General features: G+C 54.8%; 1 pseudogene; it reads right to left on the bottom strand.

Moving 5' to 3' along the window:
- Positions 1–860: 860 nt before the first annotated feature.
- On the bottom strand, positions 861–14,222 carry LOC112819160 (voltage-dependent N-type calcium channel subunit alpha-1B-like; annotated as a pseudogene).
- Between the last annotated feature and the right edge of the window lie 43 nt (positions 14,223–14,265).

The raw sequence follows: 14,265 nt of genomic DNA, 5'->3' as shown, positions 1-14,265 counted from the left end.
CACACACACACACACACACACACACACACACACACACACACACACACCAAAGAGCTGAGAGCTTCCTACAGTTTGGATTTTTTTTTTAAGTTATGTTACTATTTCCTTCCCCATTTTTCTGTTTTTCTCTTCTTTCTAGATCAAGAATATGGAATTGACAAAAGAGGGAAGGGTGTTTCGATTAAAAACCAAAACCAACAGCAAGAATCTTTTCCAGATCGGGTCCCTGTCAAGGTTGACAGCATCTGGGAGTGGACAGAGAATGTGTGAGTGTATTTCTGGTGTCCACCTGCTGTTTCAGGTACAAAGAGCCACGCCGGATGTGTTTGTGTTTGTGGGCGCCGACAAGAATGCATGGAGCCACAGGCTGGGCTCCCGAGGCTACTGCTGTTGACCATCAACTCTTTCTTATCTGGCCAGGCGTGTAAACAGGCCGGGCTCCGTACCAAACACGTGGATAAAGGATGGTCTCTACCAGATCCAGACCTCCTAAAAGTGACCTGGACACAGCCCCCAGATGCTGGGAGCCATCACACAGGATTCAGACTGACAGGGTCCCACTCAGCACATGCAGCGACTTCCCGTGTAAGGTCTGTGGTACAAGACCGAGGCAGGCAGCATACAAGGGGACAGAGCGAGCCACGTCCCTCTCCGAAAGGGCTTTAGGAATTGGTCCAGCGTGAAAGAGAAGGTGGGGGCGGGGGGTGGAGGGAAGCCGCGGGGCCTCCCCCAGCTGGCCCCAAAGGCGGGGCCCCCCTCCCAGGGCCTGCTGCCCCTGCGTATCCCTGGGAGCCCAGCGTGGATGATAAAACTCATCGGCTGGAACGCGCCCGCTGAGTAGGCGCGCGGTGGAGGTGCGGCTAGCACCAGTGGTCTTTGTCGGGGTGGTGGTAGCTATGCCGAACACAGCCGCCCGAGCTGAGCCCCAGAGTGCAGAGGTAGCCGTTGGGTACGCGGCGGAGGGGGTGCGACTGGGAGGTCAGGGAGGACACATAGGATGTCTGGGAGGAGCGGCCTGAGTTGGTGGCCACAGCCTCCTCGAAGGTAAGCGTGTCCTCGGGCTGGGTGCGGGCAGTGTCCTCACTGTCCAGACGCTGCCCCAAGTAAGGGTCAGAGCCGATCCTAGAGCTGGTGGCCAGGGGCTGGCTGAGGGGTTCTTTCTGGAGCAGAGTGTTGTGTTCAGAAAGGCCACGGCTAAGCCGGGCTGGGGAAAATGTGGGGAGGCTGGTCTGTGCCCCAGCAAAGTGGACAGGCGAAGAGTTGGCCGTCTTGTAGGTGACACTGGGATGGGGGGTCAGCGAAGTCTGGGGGAGCTGCCTCCGCCCACCATGGCCAGGGGTGCTAGTACCGGATTTTGACAACAAGGGGCTCCCATTCACTGAACCACCACCCTACCAGAAAATAGAACAGAGAAAAAAAAAAAAAACAAATTCCCAGACCAGAGGCCAATGCAGGTGACAACCATGGAGGTGGGGGGTGAGGCATGGAGAGAGGTAGGCACCCTGGGAGGGGACCCATAGGGTATGTGGTAGAGGGGGGAAAGCCGCTGGTGCCAGTAGGCCTGGGGAGATGGTTGGGGAACAGTGGGGAACAAAGGGACAGGCACAGCTCAGGGAGAAGGGAGACCAGAGGCCAGTCCAAGGCAGTTGGGAGGGGAGGATCGGGCTGGTGCGGGAGGAATTTAGCAAGGAGGGTGGGAGAGCAGACTCGGGCCTGGGAACCAGGATATGAAGGAGGATTCGGAGCATGGTGGAGGGGGGGCTCGTAAGGAGGGGCAGTGAGGGGGGTCCTGTCTTACCAGTCCTGGGGGTCCTGGCTCCTGCCCAGCTGTTGGTGACGTGGGGTGGCTGCTGAGGGAGGGTTTGGGCTGCAAGGGCTCCCGGGCTCCAAAGCGGTCACAGGAGTAGAAACGCTGCTTCTACGAGGAAGAGGAAGAGGGCTGCCTCCGCTCTTGGGACCGGCCCTGCTCCTTTCTGCGCTCCATCCGGCAGCCTGTGGATCCCTCTCCCAGGGGTGGGCCTGCCCCTGCAGGACTGCTGGGTGCTGGCCAGGAAGAGGGGAAGTCAGCACAGCAAGCCAGGTGGGGAGACAGTCCCCCAGCCCAGACCCGGTCTCCAGGGCTATCAGGGGGACCCAGGGGGAGAGCTGAGGTGCGTGAGTGATCCTGCCTGGTCCCCAGAACTGGGACTCACAGCCCCTACTCAGGGCCGTTTGGATGGTAGAGGCACAGAAAAGAATGCCTCAGGCCCTGGCCATAGAAGGGACCCCCGCATGCACCACCATTTGTGTCTGCGGACAGGCTGGGTCACTTCTCCAAGGACTTCTGCTTCCTGTCCCTGCGGCGATGGCAGCAGTGGTGGTGATGGGGCGCAGCCTGGCTGGCTGGGGCACGGTCCAGGGCAGCGATGCAGAGATGAGCCATGTGGGGACGCTGGGGCTCCAGTGTGGAGATGGAGCGCTTCATGGGGCTGGCGTTGGGGCCCGGCTGCGGGTGGGATGTGGGTTGGCACACAGTCTGAGAGAGGGGCCTCGGGCAGGCTCCAGGGAGGCACTGAAGGCCTGGGGTTCAGGAACCACCAAGCCCCTCCCTCTCCCCAGACATCTCTTCCCCACCCAGGCCCACCCTTTCTCCCAGAGCACGCTGCACAAAGTGCTGTCCGTCTCTGCCAGCGGGGCCCAGAGAGCTGTTGGCCTCAGTGTCCCTCGGGGACAGGGAGGATGCCAAGAAGAGGGAGGCTGTGGGCCTGGCTGGGAGAACCCTCAGGGGTGGCTGCGTGTGATGGCTCTGCTGGGCCAGGGCCATGGGGCTCCTGCCCTGGGCTGAAATCGGGACCTGCGGAAAGGGGCCCTCCAAGGGGAGCTGACCCACAGCCTCCACTCGGCGTCCTCAAGCTGGCCGCCCAGCGGGCCAGGCTCAGGAAGGGGAAGAGGGCGGGGGCCACTACCAATGGGAGGCAGAGACAAGTTTAGAGAATGAAGTCATTTGGAATATGCAGAACCAGGAACCACAAAAGGAGGCAGGGACAGGGTCAGCCCCAGGCAAACACTGAAGGTCCCCGGCTGGAGGACATGCCCCTCTAAAGCCCCTCACCATCCCAGGACGTGAAAGCAGGGCCCCCTGACACAGCCTCAGGTCTGCAGGCCCCTCTCTGAGTACTTGTGAATGGGCCCACAGCCCCCTTGCCCTGGAGCTTCCTGCTCGGTACTCAAAGCATCCCCGAAGGAGCAGGGGATGGAGGTTGTGCCGCCTCCAGAGTCCAGGGAAAGAACAGGGCAGGTCGGGCGCCTGGGTGGCACAGTCATTTAAGCGACTGCCTTCAGCTCAGGTCATGACCCTGGAGTTCCAGGATCAAGTCCCGCATCGGGCTCCCTGCTCAGCAGGGAGTCTGCTTCTTCCTCTGATCCTCCCCCATCTCATGTGGTCTTTCTCTCTCATTCTCTCTCTCAAATAAATAAAATCTTTAAAAAAAAAAAAAGCATAGGTTAAGTCATCCCTAGAGTATCGATGGGGAAAAGGGAGGACCAAGCTCTGAGGCACCGTGTGCATGGCAGCGGGGCCGGGGGGTACAATGCAGGCTGGCGTGGGAGAAGGATGTCCTAGAGAGAGGGAAAGCCTGGGTCAGGGACACTGGGCTGGGAGATGGAAGCCCCAGGGCCACAGCAGGAGGCTGAGCACAGGTGGGTGGTGGGGATTCTTGGCAGGCCTCCGAGGACTCTGGCTGCACCTCTTGAGACCATCATCCTGGGAGTTCGCAACAGGGCTGACAGTTTCGTGGTCGCAGTGCAGGTAGGGAGCCTTCACACAGGACACAAGCCCTACCCAAGCCAGGTCTCCTCATCCCCCACCCCCCCTCCCATGACCCTGACCCTTCCAGACCACCCACCTGAGTCTCTGCAGCCGGGCGAGGCATGCAGGCCGCTCGTCCCTGGCTCTCCAGTCCGGGTTGGGGCTCCCCGTCAGGACCTCTCAGGGCCATGCTCTGCATCTGGACATCCACAGCCTGGGCATATAGCAGCCCACAGTCACACCAGCCCCCACCCCACTCTCACCTTCTCCCCCATCCTGGGCTCCCCGCCACATTCCTGCCATCTCCCACCATCCCTGTCTCACCCCAAACCTTATCTCATCCCCCATCCCCAGCCTGACTCCCCAGCCCTGGGAGCCCTCACCGGTTTACCTGGCTGCACCACTGGGATCTTTGTAGAATGGCCACGCTCCAGGGGTGTCCTTGCCTCATAGGGTACCTCCTGGGTCCTCTGAGTACCCCAAGAAACAGACTCCTTGATGCCACTCTCCTGGGTTTGTCTGTAGAGAAGAGAGGATTGTGCTGTTGCCTCAGAGGTCTGTGGGCCATGGAATGCCCACCAAGGACCTGGCTCCAACCTGCCAGGAACCTATACTGACCCCTTCTACTCTGGGTTAGAAGCGGCCCAGAAGCGTGAGGCCCTTCAAGTACAGGCTCTCAAGTGGCCACACAGCAAGGGATGCCGACCCAGTGCCAGGGCTCAGAGTAGATGGGCAGAGATTGCGCCCGGACATGAGTCCGAGGGAGGTCTGGGCCCACCGCTTCCTGGTCTAGGGACACCTGGCAGGTTCTTTGGCCCTAGACAGGGCCTCCCAGGAGTAGTGGGAGGCCACATGTGCACAGCAGGCATGACGCAGAGTGCGGACATCCTGTCTACACTGTGGCACAGCAGGCCTTGACCACTACGTTAGGGTCAGTGTAGTACTCAGGAAAACCTACCTGATTAACCGTCCAAGACCCACAACCAGGCTTCAGAAAAGAACGTCCAATCATGTACAAATGAGGAGGAAATCAGGAGCTCTAAACATGCATGCTGTGCCCAGCCTGGTACCAGGCCCCACACCTTAGCCCTTGCTGGATGAGGCAGATCTCAGGCCCCCCTCTTTGGGCTCAGCCAATGATTTCCTTTAGCCAATAGGGTGTTAGCAGACCTGGGGCCCTGCTGGCCCTGAGGGGGGTGGCTGAGAGGAGCCTGCCTGCTACCACCCCTCAGTGACACACGGTGCAAGACAGGTAGGTGACTGTTAGTTCGCAACACTTGGTTTTGGGTGGTTCATTACTAAGAATTATTGTGGCAAGAGTTAGGGGTTAGGTAACAAGGATGTTACCAAATTGTCTACAAAATACAGTTGCTTCAGAAATCACTACTGGAGTGGAGATCTGAGGAAAAATATCTTAGAGGAGTTAGGAAGAGTAGACACACACAGGCCGTCAACAGAATGGGGTCGAAACAAATCATTTCTCAACGGGCAGTGAGGAAGCGGAGGCAGAGGCCCCTCACCGGAAAGGGAAATGGGCATGCATAATGGGAGGTGAGAGTGGGAACCTCCTACTGTCTAAATCCACTGACCTCACTGCCATCAGAGACACCCGTGTAACGTTTCAGGAATTAGCTCTGGAGTCCACCATGGACCGCTCCAGCAGCCCGCCTGGACTAGCTTTCAGGCAGCATCCGTGGGGAACCTTTTGTGGAGAGGTGGGCACGGGGTGGAACAGAGAGGCCAGTCTCCCAAAGTGGTGATGGGACCTGAGGGCGCCATGTCCTGCAGCACAGCCTACAGGGAGCCCCTCTGGGAGGGGGAGAAACCAGAAGTCCTGCCTCCTCCGTGCACCTCGCACCCTGGCCAGGTACTCACACGGCTCCGCCATTGCTGAGGGATGCAGAGCTCTTCTGCTTAAGGAAAACCCGGCTCCTCGGATCACAGCCGGCTGTGTCTGCTCCAGCGTTGCCTTCAGAGGGTGGAACAGGAACACAGGGCCAATCTGTAGAAGGGACGCAGGGAAGAGGAAGATCTCTAAGGGCAGAGACATGTGTGCCAGAAAGCTGGCCTGACCCCACAGCATGGGTTGGTGCTCCTTCTGCCCTGCCCCAGCCCTACACAGGAGGTAGGCGGGGGCTTACTCCTAACCTGGCCTGTGAGTGACATCAGGAATGTCATTTCACTTCTTGGAGCTTTAGTTTCCCTACCTACAAAATCTGGGGACTTCATCCAATTACAAATGGTAAAAAGATTTCATCTCATCATCAACTTGGATTGATGGGTAGAGGCTGCATGAGCCCCGGACTGAGCAGAATTCTAAGGACATTTCAGGGCTCAGGGGGTGGCGGGGGGCACTGATGGATGTCTGCAACAGACAGGGGAATGGGGGATGTGGTGTGGGCATCAGATACTTCCCATCCTACGATGGGTGAATGTCCCTGTAAGCTCCGAACACCAGGCAACTTTCTAGACAGAGTATACATATGGTCACTGATGGTTTGGCTGCGTGGGAAAGTTGTTATCTTTGAAGGATGACGTCAGGAAGATGGGGCCCCAAACCAGCCCAGTCAGAGTCATGAGTTGAAGAAATCGTGACCCTGGACTCTTCAGTTTGATTCTCTCTGGTCCCTGCCAATGTGCACGGTAATCAGTTTCTCCTCGAACCTCCCCAAACAACCTCCACAAATATTCTTCAAACTTCTTTCTTCTACCACTTAAAACAGTGGTATCTCCAGGGAACATGTCCTCAGCCCCTTGTCTACTGCTCCTGAACACTAGGTCTCCACGTCAGGGGGCCACCACTACCAGCAAGAGACCAGCCGTTGGAAAGCATACAGTCTGTATGGGGTTTCTGACTTTGGGGCCGGAGAGTGAGGCTACAGTAAGAATCTCTCATCTTCCTTTTCCCGCTGTGCAATCCCATGAAAGATGTGGGTTTCCTCTGCCGTCAAAAAAACTGATGGGTGCCAGAGTCTGGGCTTTACTTCTTGGAAATCCTGGAACTCGGTACCTGGGACAGGCCTCCCGTGGCCTGTTGAATCTGTTCTCTGGGGGTCTTGTTCTGTTTGTAGAAGTATCATCAGAGCTGCATACACCTTTCCTACGGTCATCTCATTGGCTGGAGGGAGAGAAAACAGAGGGTGGAGTGTGGAGGAGGAAGGGGAGGTGGGGGGCAAGGGAACAGCCTCCACCACAAGGACTCCTGGACATGCTCAGGGAAGGGTACAGGGCTTGGCTGAAGTTGCATCTTTGGACACTGTGTGCGTGTCCTCTGGAGCTGTACTGACTCTCCACAGGGCGCTCTATCTCCTCCCAATGAAGTGGATGTGGGGTTTAATCTTTAAGCACCTCATCTCTAACTGTAGGGGTCTCCCTGCTGTTCTCCGGAATTTTTTAAGTATACACCCCCACCAGGAACGTGGGTGACTGTGGTCATCAGAGTAAAACCCAGGGAATCCCTTCCCACAGTCCCTATGCACCCACTGGTAACACCGTTCTCCCTGCAGGTGGAAATTAAGTCTAGACTATAACGAGGTCACCCTGGCCCAGGCCTCCTGGCTCTGCCTCTGGGTGGGACACAAAAGGGGGTTGAACAAGGAGAATTTCTTGCCCTCACTTACGTTTATGGGGTGGCACCAGTAAATCCCGGGTCTTCTGGGACAGATTGGCCCACATAGAGGAAATCTCCTTCCTCAACTCTGCATCACACTGATGCTGCTTGGTGCCGGCTGGGGCAGAACAAGGGTGTGGAGGGGAAGAGAGATGTTAGGAGCTGTCTCACGGGCCCCCTGGGGGAGCCGGCAGGGAGAGGTGTGGTGTGAGGGGAAATGGGGCAAGGACAGTGCCAGGAGAACGACAGAGCGGGGAGAAGCACGGCCACGGCGGCTGTCAGAGCGTCCCTGAATGGCACGTGCAGAGACAGAGGCCTGTGTGTGTGGGCCCTGGGAGTGGAGAAGGGATATGGTGGCGGTCCAGCTGTTCATCCAGCCATTCAAAACTATCAAGTGAGCACCCTCCCGTGCCAGGGACTATTCTAGGTGATGGAACAAAAGCAAAGGAGCAGCCTTTGTGGCACCATGTGGCTTGACTCAACAATAAATTGACAGTAAGTTCAAAACCTAGTGTGTTGGGTGCAGAAAAAGCTTAAGTAGGGAGGCATGAGAAATATTAGGAGGGCTGAAATTTTGGACAGGGTAGTCAGGAAAGGTCTCATGAGAAGGTGGTGTGTGTGTAAGACCCCGAAGGCAGAAAAGGACCAGGGGGTGAAAGGCCTTGGTGTGTCACACAACCAGCCAGCAAGGCAAGGCTCACTGAGCAGGGGGTGGGGGTGAGAGGTTGCAGGGAGCAGATGTTGAGATAGGAAGCAGCAGAGTGTGATAAGCAGAGGGATAAAATACTCTGATTGAACTTTTTTTGCATCAGGTTTACTATGGTATAATGTACATACAGTGAAATCCACCCTTTTCAGTTATCCCATTCTATGAACTTTGGTAAATGCAAAAAGCCGCACATCCACCCCCACAATAGAGACATGGTATATAGCCCCACAGCCAAAGTCCCTCTGTGCTCCCTTTGTAGCTGACCTCTTGGCCTCCTCTCACCCCGTCCCATCCCTAGTGTGTTTTCTGTCTCGGTCTGTTTTGCCTTCTCCAGAATGCCACACAAACAACGTCATGAGGTGTATTGGCTTTTGAGTAGGACTTCTCCACTCAGCGTGGTGCCTTTGTGATTCAGTCCATGTTGTTGAGTGTATAAGTAGCCTGTTTCTTTTGACTGCGGAGTACTACCTTATGGTATGGATAGACCACAATTTGTTTATCCATTCACCAGTTGTGAACATTTGAGTTGCTTACATTTTGAGGAGATTATGAAATAAAGCTGTGAACACTTGCATATATGTTTTTGTGCAGATGTATGTTTTCTTTCTTCCCACTTGGGAGTGGGCTGGCTGGGCTGTACGGTAAGGAACTGCCAAACTAGGATCACAAGAATTCCATATTATGCATTCTCACCAGGACTTAATATTGTCATTGAAAGAAGTATTTTAGTCGTATTAATAACCATGTAGTGTTATCTTACTATGGCTTCATTTTGGATTTCTCCCATCCAAGTACTAACCAGGCCCGAACCTGCTTAGCTTCTGAGATTAGACAAGATCGGGCGCGTTCAGGGTGGTATGGCCGTAGACTTCATTTTGGATTTCTCTAATGATTAATGATATTGAGCATCTTTATAGGTGTTTATTTGCCTACCATATATATATTTTGGTGACATGTCTATTCGAATCCTTTCCCCATTGTTATTAGGTTGTTTATTTTCCAATTACTGAGTTGTGACAGACATTTATCTATTCCGGAGACTGATCCTATATCAGATACATGTTTCAAAAATATCTTCACCAATGCCTTAGCTTTGTCTTTTCATTTTCTTAAATGTCTTTTTGAAGAGCAAAAGTTTTTAATGTTGATAAAATTCAATTTTTCAATTTTTCTTTTATGGCTCATGCTTTTGGTGTCTTCAAAAATCTTTGCCAAACTCAAAATTGCCAAAAACTCTCTCCTGTGTTTCCTTCTAGAAGTTTTATAATTTTACATTTTACATTTATATCTATGATCAACTTCAAGTTAATTTTTGTAGGAGGTAAAAGGTATGTGCTATGGACTGAATTGTGTGCTGCCCCCGTTCACATGTTGAAGCTAGAACACTCATTTTGACTGTATAAGGCCAAGAAGGAGGCAATTAGGTGAAATTAGGTCAGAAGGTTGGGACCCTGACCCAGAGAGTTAGTGTCCTTATGAGAAGAGGCACCAGAAAATTCATTCACTCTCTGTATGCCCTCAGGGAAAGACCATGAGAGCAACACAGTGAGAAGGTGACCACCCTACAAACCAGGAGAACAGGCCCAGGAAAGAAATTTACCTTCCTGGCACCTTGATTTGGACTTTCAGCCTCTAGACTGTTAGAAATAAATTTCCTTGTTTAAGCCACTCAGTTGTGGTTCTTTGTTATTGGCAGCCCAAGCAGACTAAGACACTAAATGTGAAGATTTTTCCCTTTTTTGATAGTGTGAGGGTTCCGCTGTCGACCACCACCCTGGGCACTTGGGAGTAGGAAGAGATACCCACCCCCAAGTCCAGAGGGCTATAGCACAAAAGGCCTCAGCTTACTCTGCTGTCACTTGGGCTGCAGAGATGCAGGGTCCCAAGGGTCCCACAGGCTTGTAGAAGGGTCCGTTGGACTTGGATCTCCATTCCCCGACCCCCCTGTGATCCCAGTCTTGAGAAAATATTTTCTACCCCCTCGAGCTCCTTCTCAGCAGAGGACAGAATTGGGGCTTGGAGGGCTGAGGATCTGGCTAGCAGAACATGGCAGAGCACTGGGCCACCAGTCTGGAGACCCAGGTCAGGGCCCTCCTTGTTGAAGCCTCAGGGTCCGCATTTGGAAGAGGATCCAGATTCACTGCTCTGGTCAGTGTGAGGAGGCCTTAGGTAGGAATGGAGCACCAGGACTGGAGAGGGAAACGGGGACAAGGGAGGCTTCTGAGAGTTCTCACATCACCCATGGAACACACAGATCCTGCTCCTGGGAGAGACACAGACACAGAGACAGAGAAGGAGACAGAGAATGAACACAGGACAGAGGGAACCAGTAGAAGTCACAGACTCCATCAGCTTGGAAATGACATCCCGGCATTTTGTGCCATTCTATTCCTGAGAGCGCCATCACATAGGCCATCCACCCTGGAGGGGAGGGGATTCCACAGGGATGTGTGACCAGGACTCAGGGGTGCCAGGAGGCACTGTGGGGATGGCCCAGCACATGGGCACAGACGAGGCCCAGGAACCTGAGCCTAACCCTAATGGGAGAGCCTGGAAGTCTGTGTTGTAAGAGGACAAGGTCAGAAACAGTTCATTACTACCTTCCCACGGGGGTTGAGACAGAGGCAGAAGAGGGGCGGCTTTGTCTGGACCCCAGAGCAGATTCAAGCCCCTCTGAGCTGTGTTCCATGCCAAGCCCAGCCCCTGGCTCATCCTTGCATGGTCAAGTATGCACCAGCCTCCCGTGATAGCAGGCACGGAACATGTGTACAGGTCCCTAACCCTAAACCTAACCCGTACCCTAACCCGTACGCTAACCCTAACCCATACTCTAACCCTAAACCCTAACCCTACCCATAATCCGAACCCTAACCCAAAACCGTACCCTAACCCGTACCCTAACACTAACGCGTACCCTAACCCTAACCCCTAACCCTATCCGTAACCCAAACACTAACCCGTACCCGTACCCTAACAGGTACCCTAACCCGTACTCTAAGCCTAACCCTAACCTGTACCCTAACCCGTACCCTAACCCATACCCTAAATCAAACCCATACCCTAACACGTACCCTAACCCCTAAACCTAACCCGTAACCTAAACCGTACACTAACCGTAACCCGAACCCTAAACCGTACTCTAACCCTAACCCGTACCCTAACCCATACCCTAACCCTAACCCATGCCCTAACACGTACCCTAAATCTAACCCTAACCCTGGGTCAACTAGAGAAAAGAGAAAATCCCTGGAATTTTGGGGTTCATGGGAAATTTGACCTCCAGTCCTGACATGAAGATGACACTGTGCCAAATAGACCTGCTGCTTTCTCTGGACACTGACATCCTGTGAATAGCTGCATCACTGACTCACAGGCTGATGTTCAAAACATTGAGTCTCCTAGATCCACAGCAGATAAGTGCTGTCAGGTGGGGATAAGTAGGTCCTCTGACCTATGGCCTGCACACCTGCTTCAATTTCTGGCAGAAGGGGAAACACACACTTGTTTTTTAAGTCGTCATTATCTTCATTCTAAAGTAGACCAATGACTTTCACATTTTGGAAAAGTGAAATTATTCTTCCAAATGAACACCTCAACTCATCTGTTCCTCATGCAACTTCAGTGGGATCTGGTTAACTCCAGCCTCCAGGCCCCCACCTGGACGATCCTCCTGTACCATCTTGACAGCCCATGACCAGCATCCTCGGGGGCACAATACTGAATTTGGGGGATGACTCTGGGGCTTCTTCCCACCGCACCTGTGCCTGGGGAAGCGGGAACCTGGAGGACCCTCCCAGATGATCCTGATGGCCCCTTACCACCATCCCTGAGGATATGGGGCACAATGATGAAGTTAGAGGACTGCTCTGGGGCTTCTTGCCACCACACCTGTGCCTGAGGGGAGCAGGAACCTGGAGGGCGTGCCCAGACCATCACAACGGACCATAATAACCATCCCTGGGGAACATGGGGCACAATGCTAAAATTGGGGGATGGCTCCGGGGCTTCTTGCTACCGCACCTGTGCCTAGGGGAGCAGGAACCTGAAGGACCCTCCCAGACAATCATAACGGACCATTACCACCATCCCCCTGAGGACATGGGGCACAATGCTGAAGTTGGAGGATGGCTCTGCGGCTTGTTGCCACCACACTTGTGCCTGGGGGAACAGGAATCTGGAGGACCCTCGCAGACGATCCTCATGGACCATTACCACCATCCCTGGGGACATGGGGCACAATGCCATGTTGGAGTCCCTTGGACCTGAAACCAACAAGAATGGAGCTCCAAGGGCAGAGAGGAGACCCCAGGAGGATTCCCATCCATGGAAAGGGGGCCCACTGGAGGGCACAAAAGCAGCAAGCTCCACCGGCCCGCAGGCCATTTGAATAGGATCACCTCCTGCACTTACTTAGTACGTTGCCCGTCTTCGTGTGTGGACAGTGACGGGCCTGGTGCACATCCAGAGGAGGACTAGAAACTTGTCACTGCTTGATCGTGGCTCAGAGGACCAACGCCCAAAGAAGCAGAGGGTATTCCTCTTCCTCTGGAGCTGGGGAAGGCAGCCACCGACCTGGGGCGGGACCGGGTCCAGGAGTGTGTTCTTTCTGAAGCCCCTGCCTTCGGTGGTTGTTGCTATGCCTAAAAAAGGCCCAATCAGCCCCAGAGTCAGGAGCAGTGAAAGGCTATCTCCAACCCTAGCCCAGGATCACGACCCGAAACCATCCTGTCTTTGGGAGGAGAGGTCTCCTTCAGGAACCAGGGGGGGACTGACCTCTCTCACCTCCCCAGGTCCAGGATGCCTGGGACCTGCAAGGGCTCTTCATCTGAGTTGGAGTCATGGAGAACAAGTGTATCTCATCAGCCCAGCAAGTGAAATAACAAAACCCCAATGCTCAGGTTCTAACAGAAGCAGAATTTCATTGTACTGTTTGGGGGAAGCCTCCTCCCCTCTTATGTGGCTTTGAGGGACCCCAAGGAAAGACTTCTTCGTTCTCCTTCCCTCAGAGAGAGGAGCTGGCCCCATGTCCCGGGGTCCCCACCGTGTCCCAGTGCTGAGGAAGAGCCACACGCAGGGGCCTGGTGTCAGGAGTGTGGTCGGCCACTGCAACTGGGCTTCCAGCCAGGGGCCTGGCAGCTCAGTGGAAGAGCTGAATTGCGTTTGGGGGAAGGAGTGCTCACTGCCCACACCACTCACCATGCCCCTCTGCACTCTGCATTCCAGGCTCTCTGCCCAGCTTACGTAAATCGTCAGCACTACACATGTTCCTGCCATGGGAATGATCATTCAGCATTACCCCATTGCACAGAGGAGGAGAGCGAGGAAAAGAGAGGGGAGGTAAATGGCTCCAGTCCCGGAGCTGGTTAGCAGAGAAGCTGGAAAGCCAGCCCTCCGGAGCCACTGCTAGACCAGCCAGAGTCTCCCTGAGTGGAAAGTGAGCCCTCCCTGCCTGACCATCCATGCACTGGCCCCTGACCTTCATGGTGGCCTGTTCTGGACCTTGAAGTTTAGCTGCCCGATAAAGAAGGGGAGTTCAGCTGGTGGGACAGGCTGTAGCTACAGGACGGTGTGACACATCTGAGCTAGCAGGAGCCACACTCTGGTCTCCCTCCTGGAGACTGACCAGCAGCTGGAATCAGGGTGCCCTAGGGGCCAGCACACAACAGGGTCTGCACTGACCAGGGATCCATGGCCCCCAGGGAGAGTCCACTCTGCCCTCTCCCCACTCATGCATGGCCTCATCTCTCCTCACAGTGGGGCTGCATGACCCGGAAGCAGGCCCCATAGGGATGGCTCGTGTCCAGCTTGTAATGATTTCACAGATTGTGGAGCCCCTGGGGCTGGAGGGAGGAGGGGCTGTGGACATAGACTGGGCTGGGGAGGATGCACGGCGTTGTGGATAGTGAAGGATTGGGCAGGGGCCAAGGCCTGGGGCCTCTGCACATTTCTAAAAAGGGCTCAAATCCCTGAATGCTCACGGTGTCCCTCATTACAGTAACAACCCCCTTCACACTCCGGCATCCTGCTGGCAGGCTCCTCCTCCCCGGCATCCTCCCCGCCCCTCTGACTCCAGCCGTGGCTGCAGCCAGGGACAGGCGGGAACTCTGTCCCGGCTCCTGCCAGGAAGACAAGGCAGAAGGAGGAGAGGAGAAGGGGAAG

Source organism: Callorhinus ursinus, unplaced genomic scaffold (genome assembly GCF_003265705.2).
Source record: "Callorhinus ursinus isolate GAN/ISIS: 27379988/994484 unplaced genomic scaffold, GSC_fseal_2.0 scaffold998, whole genome shotgun sequence".
In the NCBI taxonomy this organism is placed as follows: Eukaryota; Metazoa; Chordata; class Mammalia; order Carnivora; family Otariidae; genus Callorhinus; species Callorhinus ursinus.
Note: the sequence above shows the minus strand (reverse complement) of the source record. Positions and strands in the feature narration are given on the sequence as shown.